The sequence below is a fragment of the Oncorhynchus gorbuscha genome, linkage group LG14 (genome assembly GCF_021184085.1).
Source record: "Oncorhynchus gorbuscha isolate QuinsamMale2020 ecotype Even-year linkage group LG14, OgorEven_v1.0, whole genome shotgun sequence".
Classification (NCBI taxonomy): domain Eukaryota; kingdom Metazoa; phylum Chordata; class Actinopteri; order Salmoniformes; family Salmonidae; genus Oncorhynchus; species Oncorhynchus gorbuscha.
In genome coordinates, this window is record NC_060186.1 from 3,137,166 (window position 1) to 3,146,768 (window position 9,603).

Genomic DNA, 9,603 nt, shown 5'->3' on the forward strand with positions numbered 1-9,603 from the left:
GATGTCAACAACTACAGACCAGTATCCCTTCTTTCTTTTCTCTCCAAAACTCTTGAACGTGCCGTCCTTGGCCAGCTCTCCCGCTATCTCTCTCTGAATGACCTTCTTGATCCAAATCAGTCAGGTTTCAAGACTAGTCATTCAACTGAGACTGCTCTCCTCTGTATCACGGAGGCGCTCCGCACTGCTAAAGCTAACTCTCTCTCCTCTGCTCTCATCCTTCTAGATCTATCGGCTGCCTTCGATACTGTGAACCATCAGATCCTCCTCTCCACCCTCTCCGAGTTGGGCATCTCCGGCGCGGCCCACGCTTGGATTGCGTCCTACCTGACAGGTCGCTCCTACCAGGTGGCGTGGCGAGAATCTGTCTCCTCACCACGCGCTCTCACCACTGGTGTCCCCCAGGGCTCTGTTCTTGGCCCTCTCCTATTCTCGCTATACACCAAGTCACTTGGCTCTGTCATAACCTCACATGGTCTCTCTTATCATTGCTATGCAGACGACACACAATTAATCTTCTCCTTTCCCCCCTTCTGATGACCAGGTGGCGAATCGCATCTCTGCATGTCTGGCAGACATATCAGTGTGGATGACGGATCACCACCTCAAGCTGAACCTCGGCAAGACGGAGCTGCTCTTCCTCCCGGGGAAGGACTGCCCGTTCCATGATCTCGCCATCACGGTCGACAACTCCACGGTGTCCTCCTCCCAGAGCGCCAAGAACCTTGGCGTGATCCTGGACAACACCCTGTCGTTCTCAACCAACATCAAGGCGGTGGCCCGTTCCTGTAGGTTCATGCTCTACAACATCCGCAGAGTACGACCCTGCCTCACACAGGAAGCGGCGCAGGTCCTAATCCAGGCACTTGTCATCTCCCGTCTGGATTACTGCAACTCGCTGTTGGCTGGGCTCCCTGCCTGTGCCATTAAACCCCTTCAACTCATCCAGAACGCCGCAGCCCGTCTGGTGTTCAACCTTCCCAAGTTCTCTCACGTCACCCCGCTCCTCCGTTCTCTCCACTGGCTTCCAGTTGAAGCTCGCATCCGCTACAAGACCATGGTGCTTGCCTACGGAGCTGTGAGGGGAACGGCACCTCAGTACCTCCAGGCTCTGATCAGGCCCTACACCCAAACAAGGGCACTGCGTTCATCCACCTCTGGCCTGCTCGCCTCCCTACCACTGAGGAAGTACAGCTCCCGCTCAGCCCAGTCAAAATTGTTCGCTGCCCTGGCCCCCCAATGGTGGAACAAACTCCCTCACGACGCCAGGACAGCGGAGTCAATCACCACCTTCCGGAGACACCTGAAACCCCACCTCTTTAAGGAATACCTAGGATAGGATAAGTAATCCCTCTCACCCCCCTTAAGTTTTAGATGCACTATTGTAAAGTGACTGTTCCACTGGATGTCATAAGGTGAATGCACCAATTTGTAAGTCGCTCTGGATAAGAGCGTCTGCTAAATGACTTAAATGTAAATGTAAATGATCCTAACATGTTACAGGCATGATCCTAACATGTTACAGGCATGATCCTAACATGTTACAGGCATGATCCTAACATGTTACAGGCATGATCCTAACATGTTACAGGCATGATCCTAACATGTTACAGGCATGAACCTAACATGTTACGGCATGATCCTAACATGTTACGGGCACGATCCTAACATGTTACGGGCACGATCCTAACATGTTACGGGCACGATCCTAACATGTTACGGGCATGATCCTAACATGTTACGGGCATGATCCTAACATATTATGGCCATGATCCTAACATTGTGTTGTTGTCATGGTGTTGTTGTCATGGTGAATCATTGTGTTGTTGTCATGGTGTATCATTGTGTTGTTGTCATGGTGTATCATTGTGTTGTTGTTCTGGTGTATCATTGTGTTGTTGTCATGGTGTATCATTGTGTTGTTGTTCTGGTGTATCATTGTGTTGTTGTCATGGTGTATCATTGTGTTGTTGTCATGGTGTATCATTGTGTTGTTGTCAGTGTGTATCATTGTGTTGTCATGGTGAATCATTGTGTTGTTGTCGTGGTGTATCATTGTGTTGTTGTCGTGGTGTATCATTGTGTTGTCGTGGTGTATCATTGTGTTGTTGTCATGGTGTATCATTGTGTTGTCGTGGTGTATCATTGTGTTGTTGTCATGGTGTATCATTGTGTTGTTCTGGTGTATCATTGTGTTGTTGTCATGGTGTATCATTGTGTTGTTGTCGTGGTGTATCATTGTGTTGTTGTCATGGTGTATCATTGTGTTGTTGTCATGGTGTATCATTGTGATCTTCGTGGATTTGACATGTTTTTTTACGTCTCATCCTTACCTGCTGCTAAACCAATTGCCCTCTGGGACAAATCAAATTCCATCCATAAATCCCTTTCTATATCATCAGTCACAAAGTGCTTTTACGGTAAGCCGGCCTAGATCCCTATGCAAGCAGCAGTAGAGTGACAAGTCAACATCTCCTTAGAAGGAAGAAACCTTGAGAGAAACAAAGAGTCAGGGAGAAACTTAATTTCTCCTCGGCTCCTCAAAACCCACTGGAGGAGAAGTTCAGAGGGGAAGGACCTCTAGCTTTTTCCCAATGTGTTTTGAGAAGGAGACGAGGAGAGAGAGGATGCGGAGTATGCATTTGAGATTCTCCCTCATGCGGGAGGAGGCCCATCCTTCTCGCAGGTTGACGTTTATTGTCATTAATCTTGCCCTGGAGGCAGAACTGTGTGATTTTCATTACATGGGCCAGCTGCAAAGTCAAAATAGTCTGTATTGTAAAAATTCATGAAAACAATCATTTGCTTTTTGGTCTTCATTTAAGTTTGGAATTAGTCATTAGGGTTAGCAGTGTGGTTAAGGCTAGGTTTTAATGTATATTTTATGACTTTGTGGCTGTGCCAGCTAGTGACCACTCTGCAGGCTGCCTCTAGGGCAAGATTCATGACAATAAATGCTAAACTGCGTTCTCCTCTTGCTGTACTGGTTAGAAGCTAATAATACACAAGACCACTAGGTGGTGACATCACACCAGGAAATCTAATGGGAACCATGAACACAGACCAAGGTGGTGACATCACACCAGGAAATCTAATGGGAACCGTGAACACAGACCAAGGTGGTGACATCACACCAGGAAATCTAATGGGAACCGTGAACACAGACCAAGGTGGTGACATCACACCAGGAAAACTAATGGGAACCGTGAACACAGACCAAGGTGGTGACATCACACCAGGAAAACTAATGGGAACCGTGAACACAGACCAAGGTGGTGACATCACACCAGGAAAACTAATGGGAACCGTGAACACAGACCAAGGTGGTGACATCACACCAGGAAAACTAATGGGAACCGTGAACACAGACCAAGGTGGTGACATCACACCAGGAAAACTAATGGGAACCGTGAACACAGACCAAGGTGGTGACATCACACCAGGAAAACTAATGGGAACCGTGAACACAGACCAAGGTGGTGACATCACACCAGGAAAACTAATGGGAACCGTGAACACAGACCAAGGTGGTGACATCACACCAGGAAAACTAATGGGAAAACACAGACCAAGGTGGTGACATCACACCAGGAAAACTACTGGGAACCGTGAACACAGACCAAGGTGGTGACATCACACCAGGAAAACTAATGGGAACCGTGAACACAGACCAAGGTGGTGACATCACACCAGGAAAACTAATGGGAACCGTGAACACAGACCAAGGTGGTGACATCACACCAGGAAAACTAATGGGAACCGTGAACACAGACCAAGGTGGTGACATCACACCAGGAAAACTAATGGGAACCGTGAACACAGACCAAGGTGGTGACATCACACCAGGAAATCTACTGGGAACCGTGAACACAGACCAAGGTGGTGACATCACACCAGGAAAACTACTGGGAACCGTGAACACAGACCAAGGTGGTGACATCACACCAGGAAAACTAATGGGAACCGTGAACACAGACCCACGGTGGTGACATCACACCAGGAAAACTAATGGGAACCGTGAACACAGACCAAGGTGGTGACATCACACCAGGAAAACTAATGGGAACCGTGAACACAGACCAAGGTGGTGACATCACACCAGGAAAACTAATGGGAACCGTGAACACAGATCAAGGTGGTGACATCACACCAGGAAAACTAATGGGAACCGTGAACACAGACCAAGGTGGTGACATCACACCAGGAAATCTACTTGGCAGGTTTCTTGGAGAAATTCACTGACACTTTTTACAGAATGACATCAATAACCTCGTGAAAACAGTGACCTGTGTTTTTAAAGACGCTAGTCAGTGTGTGTGTGTGTGTGTGTGTGTGTGTGTGTGTGTGTGTGTGTGTGTGTGTGTGTGTGTGTGTGTATAAATTTGTGCTCGTGCGTGTGTAGAGGGGCACCATGGAGAAAATATTCATTTTTAGTCATACACGAAACTGCACTCGTACTCTGTCTAACTGTAGGAGTCATCATCACGTTTGTGGTTGAGTGAACCAGAGACCAAGCCGTTCTTCACGGAGTTGTGTGTCCTTGAACTTAGAGCATTATTACTGACTGCTGTGGCCTCCAGTGGGAACAGGCTGAGTGGTGAGGTAGAACAGTTTATGAGAAAGTGATACACACTTTCCTTCAGACTCATCCAGGGGCCATCCCAGAGACACCTTCTCCCTCTGTCTCTCCTGAATTATTAGCCTCATCCATCCCAGAGACACCTTCTCCCTCTGTCTCTCCTGAATTATTAGCCTCATCCATCCCAGAGACTCTGTCTCTCCTGAATTATTAGCCTCATCCATCCCAGAGACTCTCTCTCTCTCTCTCTTAAACTCTCTCTCTCTCTCTCTCTCTCTCTCTCCAAATCTCTCTCTCTCTCTCTCTCACTCTCTCGGAAACCTTAGATCACAGCTTCTCCCTCTCTCTCTCTCTCTCTCTCTCTCTCTCTCTAAAAGGGAAGAATCCATCACTCTCTCTATCTCAAAATGTCTCTCTCTCTCTCTCTCTATCTCTCTCTAAACATTTAAAGAACAAACTCTCTCTCTCTCTCTCTCTCTCTCTCTCTCTCTCTCTCTCTCTCTCTCTCTCTCTCTCTCTCTCTCTCTCTCTCTCTCTCTCTCTCTCTCTCTCTCTCTCTCTCTCAGAAGAGGTCTTACAGGAGCCAAAGAGGTAAATGTGTGAGCTGGTCTGGAAATGGAGCAATTCCAGCTTTAATTTGCTATTAAGGTGAGAACAAGATGCACTAAATTATACATTAGAAAGAGAGAGAGGAGAAAGAGGAAACCCCACTGACTACCCTTATCAGATCAGCAAAATCACATTCTACTTGAACAGAGCAATATTCAATCATGAGGCATCAAGCTGAATAAACTGCTCCATTTTAGAAATGTTATAGATAAAAGGAAGTAGCGTGACACCGACCAGAAAGTAATTAATCACAACAAATTCAATCCCTTTTAACAACTTTCTGGACAAAACGTTTCAGTGCAGTGCAAGGTGTAAACTGGTGTAGAAAGCCTAAATAGCTTCACTATCAGATCTAAACATTTAAACACAACCTAACAATATGAACAACAATGACAAATGGTTGGATGAAAAGTGCAAAATCCTAAGAAATAATTATACAGAAACATATCTAACCAAGGCCTGGACACTAATGACACATTAAAACCTGAGTCTTGATGGTGTCCTATACATTATTAATAACCAGACACAATACAACACTATCCCTAACAGGCCTGTGTGTTGACGGTGTCCTATACATTATAATTATGAATCACTGAAACAATACAGAAATACATTATTAATTATACAGAAAACCTGAGTCTACGCCTTCACTATAGTGAATCACTGAAACAATACAGAAATACACTAGGAAAAGGACAACCCACGTCAAAACAGGCCTGTAACTGAAGAATCCATAGACTCTAAACACTTCTGGGAAAAACACAAATAGTTATCTATCCAAAAGGAGATGGTGTTGATGGTGTCCTAAAACATATGTTTTTTTATAACAAAGAACAAACAGCTCCAACACCTAACAGGCCTGTGGTGTAGAAAATATTAGTCAGCTATTAAAGACAACCAGAACCCACTGAATTCTCCAATTACATTGAATGAACTACAGGACACAATACAACCCCTCCAACCCTAACAGGCCTGTGGTGTTGATGGTGTCCTATACATTATTAATTATACAGACACAATACAACCCCTCCAACCCCAACAGACCTGTGGTGTTGATGGTGTCCTATACATTATTAATTATACAGACACAATACAACCCCTCCATCCCTAACAGGCCTGTGGTGTTGATGGTGTCCTCAATGACATTATTAATTATACAGACACAATACAACCCCTCCAACCCTAACAGGCCTGTGGTGTTGATGGTGTCCTCATACATTATTAATTATACAGACACAATACAACCCCTCCAACCCTAACAGGCCTGTGGTGTTGATGGTGTCCTATACATTATTAATTATACAGACACAATACAACCCCTCCAACCCTAACAGGCCTGTGGTGTTGATGGTGTCCTATACATTATTAATTATACAGACACAATACAACCCCTCCAACCCTAACAGGCCTGTGGTGTTGATGGTGTCCTCAATGACATTATTAATTATACAGACACAATACAACCCCTCCAACCCTAACAGGCCTGTGGTGTTGATGGTGTCCTATACATTATTAATTATACAGACACAATACAACCCCTCCAACCCTAACAGGCCTGTGGTGTTGATGGTGTCCTATACATTATTAATTATACAGACACAATACAACCCTCCAACCCTAACAGGCCTGTGGTGTTGATGGTGTCCTATACATTATTAATTATACAGACACAATACAACCCTCCAACCCTAACAGGCCTGTGGTGTTGATGGTGTCCTCAACATTATTAATTATACAGACACAATACAACCCCTCCAACCCTAACAGGCCTGTGGTGTTGATGGTGTCCTATACATTATTAATTATACAGACACAATACAACCCCTCCAACCCTAACAGGCCTGTGGTGTTGATGGTGTCCTCAAATGACATTATTAATTATACAGACACAATACAACCCCTCCAACCCTAACAGGCCTGTGGTGTTGATGGTATCCTATGACATTATTAATTATACAGACACAATACAACCCTCCAACCCTAACAGGCCTGTGGTGTTGATGGTCTCCTATACATTATTAATTATACAGACACAATACAACCCCTCCAACCCTAACAGGCCTGTGGTGTTGATGGTGTCCTCAATGACATTATTAATTATACAGACACAATACAACCCCTCCAACCCTAACAGGCCTGTGGTGTTGATGGTGTCCTCAATGACATTATTAATTATACAGACACAATACAACCCCTCCAACCCTAACAGGCCTGTGGTGTTGATGGTATCCTAGACATTATTAATTATACAGACACAATACAACCCCTCCAACCCTAACAGGCCTGTGGTGTTGATGGTGTCCTCAATACATTATTAATTATACAGACACAATACAACCCCTCCAACCCTAACAGGCCTGTGGTGTTGATGGTCTCCTATACATTATTAATTATACAGACACAATACAACCCCTCCAACCCTAACAGGCCTGTGGTGTTGATGGTGTCCTCAATGACATTATTAATTATACAGACACAAATACAACCCCTCCAACCCTAACAGGCCTGTGGTGTTGATGGTGTCCTATACATTATTAATTATACAGACACAATACAACCCCTCCAACCCTAACAGGCCTGTGGTGTTGATGGTGTCCTCATGACATTATTAATTATACAGACACAATACAACCCCTCCAACCCTAACAGGCCTGTGGTGTTGATGGTGTCCTATACATTATTAATTATACAGACACACAATACAACCCCTCCAACCCTAACAGGCCTGTGGTGTTGATGGTATCCTCAATGACATTATTAATTATACAGACACAATACAACCCCTCCAACCCTAACAGGCCTGTGGTGTTGATGGTGTCCATACATTATTAATTATACAGACACAATACAACCCCTCCATCCCTAACAGGCCTGTGGTGTTGATGGTGTCCTCAATGACATTATTAATTATACAGACACAATACAACCCCTCCAACCCTAACAGGCCTGTGGTGGATGGTATCCTCAATGACATTATTAATTATACAGACACAATACAACCCCTCCAACCCTAACAGGCCTGTGGTGTTGATGGTGTCCTATACATTATTAATTATACAGACACAATACAACCCCTCCAACCCTAACAGGCCTGTGGTGTTGATGGTGTCCTATACATTATTAATTATACAGACACAATACAACCCCTCAACCCTAACAGGCCTGTGGTGTTGATGGTGTCCTATACATTATTAATTATACAGACACAATACAACCCCTCCAACCCTAACAGGCCTGTGGTGTTGATGGTATCCTCAATGACATTATTAATTATACAGACACAATACAACCCCTCCAACCCTAACAGGCCTGTGGTGTTGATGGTGTCCTCAATGACATTATTAATTATACAGACACAATATAACCCCTCCAACCCTAACAGGCCTGTGGTGTTGATGGTATCCTCAATGACATTATTAATTATACAGACACAATACAACCCCTCCAACCCTAACAGGCCTGTGGTGTTGATGGTGTCCTCATACATTATTAATTATACAGACACAATACAACCCCTCCAACCCTAACAGGCCTGTGGTGTTGATGGTCTCCTCATACATTATTAATTATACAGACACAATACAACCCCTCCAACCCTAACAGGCCTGTGGTGTTGATGGTGTCCTCAATGACATTATTAATTATACAGACACAATACAACCCCAACCCTAACAGGCCTGTGGAATTGTTGATGGTGTCCTCAATGACATTATTAATTATACAGACACAATACAACCCCTCCAACCCTAACAGGCCTGTGGTGTTGATGGTGTCCTCAATGACATTATTAATTATACAGACACACACAAACCCCCTCCAACCCTAACAGGCCTGTGGTGTTGATGGTCTCCCTATACATTATTAATTATACAGACACAATACAACCCCTCCAACCCTAACAGGCCTGTGGTGTTGATGGTGTCCTCAATGACATTATTAATTATACAGACACAATACAACCCCAACAGGCCTGTGGTGTTGATGGTGTCCTCAATGACATTATTAATTATACAGACACAATACAACCCCTCCAACCCCAACAGGCCTGTGGTGTTGATGGTGTCCTCAATGACATTATTAATTATACAGACACAATACAACCCCTCCAACCCTAACAGGCCTGTGGTGTTGATGGTCTCCTATACATTATTAATTATACAGACACAATACAACCCCTCCAACCCTAACAGGCCTGTGGTGTTGATGGTGTCCTCAATGACATTATTAATTATACAGACACAATACAACCCCAACAGGCCTGTGGTGTTGATGGTGTCCTCAATGACATTATTAATTATACAGACACAATACAACCCCTCCAACCCTAACAGGCCTGTGGTGTTGATGGTATCCTCAATGACATTATTAATTATACAGACAACAAATTTCACTTCACTATATTTAAACTCTTTAAC

General features: G+C 44.4%; 1 pseudogene; it reads left to right on the plus strand.

Annotated features, from left to right (window-relative positions):
* Positions 1-3,650: 3,650 nt before the first annotated feature.
* LOC123995850 overlaps positions 3,651-9,603 on the plus strand; it is a 110,988-nt pseudogene continuing 105,035 nt past the window's right edge.